The sequence below is a fragment of the Pan paniscus genome, chromosome 12 (assembly GCF_029289425.2).
Source record: "Pan paniscus chromosome 12, NHGRI_mPanPan1-v2.0_pri, whole genome shotgun sequence".
NCBI classification, from domain to species: domain Eukaryota; kingdom Metazoa; phylum Chordata; class Mammalia; order Primates; family Hominidae; genus Pan; species Pan paniscus.
Genome location: NC_073261.2, coordinates 121,557,152 through 121,561,676, shown reverse-complemented (window position 1 = coordinate 121,561,676; position 4,525 = coordinate 121,557,152). Strand labels below are relative to the sequence as shown.

General features: G+C 43.0%; 1 non-coding gene across 1 annotated transcript; it reads left to right on the top strand.

The window, feature by feature from the left end:
* The first annotated feature begins 3,166 nt into the window (after window positions 1-3,166).
* Window positions 3,167-3,273, top strand: LOC112439046 (U6 spliceosomal RNA). Its single transcript, XR_003027343.1, has one exon. It is a non-coding gene; the product is annotated as a U6 spliceosomal RNA (small nuclear RNA).
* The last annotated feature ends 1,252 nt before the right edge of the window (window positions 3,274-4,525 follow it).

Below are 4,525 nucleotides of genomic sequence, written 5' to 3'. Positions count from 1 at the left end.
AGTAGAAATACCCGAAGACTGGATTTGACAGATGTGCTTACAAAATGAAGAGCTGGCGAAGGCCAGGTGCCGTGGCTCACGCCTGTAATCCCAGCACTTTGGGAGGCCGAGGTGGGTGAATCACATGAGGTCAGGAGTTTGAGACCAGCCTGGCCAACATGGTGAAACCTCATCTCTACTAAAAATACAAAAATGAGCCAGGCGTGGTGGTGCATGCCTGTAATCTCAGCTACTCAGGAGGCTGATGCATGAGAATTGCTTTAACCTGGGAGACAGAGGTCACAATGAGCCAACATTGCACTACTGCACTCCAGCCTGGGTGACAGAGCAAGGAGCAAGACTCTTTCTCAAAAAAAAAAAAAAAAAAAAAAAAAAAAAAAGGAAAAAACCAGAAATGGCCACTGAGGCTTGTGCAGGATGAATGAGGTAGAAGCCTGCAGGTCCAAGTTGCAAAGGTTAAGGAGGCGGCTTCCTTAAGTGCCCTGCCATTGTGAGGATCTTGGCTTTCACTTAGAGTGAAACAGGGAGCCAAGAAAGGGTTTTGAGTCACGAGTAACGGAAAGGAAGCACAGACTGATTTATATCTTAAAACAAACAAGCAAACAAAAAACACTTTGGCTGTTATGTTGAATCTTAAGTAGAGAGGACAAATGTGGAGGCAGGAAGATCAGCTAGTAGGTGATTGTTGTCCTTTGGGGCAAAGCGGGATGGTGGGGTGAACCATTGTTTTAGTAGCACTTAAAAAGCAGAGACGGCAATCTATCCTGAGAGATTAACATGGGAAGACAGGGAGGAGGTAAAAATGATCCTAAATTTGTTGTTGTTGTTGTTTTGTTTTTAGTCTAATCCAACTAGAAGGATTTCATTATCTTCAACAGAGAGAGAAGGTTACAAGTGAAAGGAGTGTGTTTTTTTGGGGGGAAGAGCATGAGTTCAGTTTATGTCATGTTGAGTTTGAGATGTTTATGAGACAAGTGAGATGCCAGGTACAGAGTTGTATATATTGAGGCAAGCTCAGAAAAGAAGTCTGGGCTGCAGATAGAAGTGTTCAAGTTAGAAGCACAGAGATAGTGTTTAAAGGTATATGAGAGTAGATGACATCAAACGTGTGTACACAGAGAAGAGGGCCAAGGGCCCCAGAGTACCCCAGGAGTAAGAGAACAGGAAGAAGAGACAGAATCAGCAAAGGTTATGGAGAAAATGTGGTCAATAAGTCAGAAGAAAAATTATGTGTCCTGCTCTTTCAATAGGTCAAAAAAAGTGAAGATGATGAAGAGGAGGAGGTTTGATTAAAGGTTTCAAATACAGCTAACAGGTTCAGTAAAATGAGATCTGATGGTGCATCACTGGATTTAGCTATGTGGTGATCTTTGGTTACTCAAGAAAAAAGTTTTTCTGTAATTTAAAAAAATGATCTAAAAATAGTTAAGGCAGAGTAAGAGAAGGATTGGACATTACAAATACAGGTAATGCTGGTGATTTCTGCTGCTAATGAGAACAAATAGAATGCAGAGAAAGTGAGGTCAAGAAAAAAAGTTTTGACAGAAGGAAGTATTACATGATGTTTTTAAGCCATTGAGAATAAACCATTATTTAAAAAGAAACACTGACAATGCAGGAGAAGGCGGAAAAATTGCTACAGTGATGATTTTGAATAAGCAGGAGTGGATGGGATTTGGTGTACAATTGCAGAGTCTGGTTTTAGATAACAGCGTAGACATTCATCTGTGGTAACACACAGGAAGCCAGAATATGTTGATAGAGATGTTCGTAAGTTGATGTGATAGGAGCTTGAAGAATTTCCCTTCTACTGCTTCAGTTTTTTCAGTAAGAAAGACAGCAGGCTGAGCATAAGAAGTGGAGAGGAAGTGCTAAAAGTTTGGGGAGAGAGGAGACGGTGAGAAATCATAGTCTAGGACAGTGGGAAATTGACTGACCCAGCAATGTGTAGTGGTGCGTGTATGCATCACTGCCCGGCAGCACGAAGGCCCATGGGCATGAACCTCACCTCAGAACAGGTCACTGCAGTTGCTTGTTTTTCCCCAACATATTCAGCTACAAAAATAGAGAAATCTGGTCAGCAAAAGTTTGGATTCAACCAGAGTTGTAGTTTTGCCACTAAAGTATGTTGAAGAGAGGAGCAAAGGAGTCAAGAGTGTTTGCAGGAGTTTCGTATAGATTAACCACAAAATGTAGGCTGGGTAGGGAGAAAAGCACAAATATCAAGAGGGTGAAGGGTAGTGACACGTTGTAAGATCAATATACAGAAAATCCCAGTGAGGGTAAAGCTTTGTTAGGCTAGTGATATAAAATGGAGATAGCTGTTAAAATAGGAAGGTTTTATTGAGTCTATGTCCATGAGAACAAATAACCAAGGTAGCACCAAGAACAAGCTCTTTCAAAAAGAGGAGTTCTGGAACTCTGAAGGTCAAGATGTTAAAAGGTCATCTAAAAACATATTAAAAATTGTGAGGGGGCTGGGCACGGTGGCTCACACGTATAATCCCAGCACTTTGGGACGTCGAGGTGGGCAGATCATGAGGTTAAGAAATCGAGACCATTCTGGCCAACATGGTGAAAGCCCGTCTCTACTAAAAATACAAACATTAGCTGGGCGTGGTCACACTTGCCTGTAGTCCCAGCTACTCAGGAGTCTGAGGCAGGAGAATCGCTTGAACCCGAGAGGCAGAGGTTGCAGTGAGCTGAGATTGCGCCACTGCACTTCAGCCTGGCGGCAGAGCAAGACTCCATCTCAAAAAAAAAAAATTGTGAGGAATTAAGTCCATGTAAAACTTGAGATAATGGGCCATGAGCTAAAATTGTCTTAAAATATAGGGCAATAAGCCAGTCATTGGAAGAAAACAGCAACATGACAACATGAGATTAGAGCTGGGGATTTTCAGGGAGGAGAAAGAAAGAATGGCCAGAAAATGAAATGAGGGAATAGTTAGTTAGTAGGCGTTCTACCTCCCTCTAAGCTCAGTGGTAATGAGAATTGTAGGGAGAACATGACCACCTCTGGAGAGATCTGCAGGGGAGGCAGTTTTTTCAGGTGGGAGGAACAAGAGTGTGCATCACAGTCTAGGTGGATGTTGGGACCTAGATTAGCTTCCTGTGGCTGCCCACCCAGAGTCCACAAACTGAGTTGCTTTAAACAATGCAAATGGCGCTTGTTTCCACAGCACAAATGCTAAAATTGGAATGACACAAAGAAGATTAGCATGGCCCCTGCACATGGATGACATGCAAATTCATGAGGCATTTCAGATTTTAAAAGAATGCAAATGTATCCCCACAGTTCTGGAGGCAGGAAGTCTGAGATCAGGGTGTTGGTAGGGCCATGTGCTCTCTGAAGGCTGTAGAGGTAGATCATTGCTCACTTCTCTCCTCACTTCTGATGGTTTCCAGCTTCTTGCTGTCCTTGACTTGAAGATGCATCTCTCCAGTCTTTGCCTCTGTCATCACATGACGTTCTTCCTGTGTCTCTTCTCCTTTTCTAATAAGGACACTAGTCATATTCAACTTATGGCCCACCCTACTTCATTACGAACTTATCTTATCTTGATTATATCTGCAAAGATGTTGTTTCAAAATAAGGCCAATTCACAGGTACTGGGGCTAGGACTTGAACGTATCTTCTTTTGAGGAGTACAGTTCACTCCACAACAGGATTAGGAGTGAATTTCAAGCCCAGTAGGAACAGTCTCACAGTGAACGGAGAAAATCTTCCCAACTCTTCATTTCTTGTGTTACTGGTTCCAAGGTATCCATTTCTCCTGGTACTCTCTCATTCAACATATGAGCATCTCAGTGCCAAGAGCTGAAAGTGGCTCAGAGAAAAGAAGTGCAAGGTGCTGCCCCCACAGACTCTGCCCAGGAGGTCTCATTCTTCTTCATGGACTTTGAGTGAGACCTGCTGCCTCTGGGACTCCCTGTCCCTGGAACCTCTCTTGTTCCTCCCTCATTGTGTATTTTCTACATTACCCACATTGTGTAACTCAACCTGTGCATTACTCCATTTCATACTGCTATAATAAACTGCCCAAGACTGGGCAATTGATAAAGGAAAGAGGTTTAATTGACTCACAGTTCTGCATGGCTGAAGAGGCCTCAGGAAACTTACTATCATGGTGGAAGGCAAAGGGAAAGTGAGCACCTTCTTCACAAGGCAGCAGGAAGGAGAAGTGCCGAGCGAAGAGGGAAGCGCCCCTTATAAAACCATCAGATCTTGTGAGAACTCACTCACTATCACAAGAATAGCACAGGGAAACCAGCTTGATGATTCAATTACCTCCACCTGGTCTCCCCCTTGACACATGGGAATTATGGGTATCACAATTCAAGATGAGAATTAAGTGGGGGCATAAATCCTAACCATATTACCATGTAACTGACAAAGTGACCTTGTAAATGATATCTGCTTATTGGACACTTTTCTGCATACTAAGGATAAAAGACATTCAAAGCCCTGCCCTGGAGGAGCTTATGATCCAGTAGCACACACATAGCTTTTCTAACTTTTTCC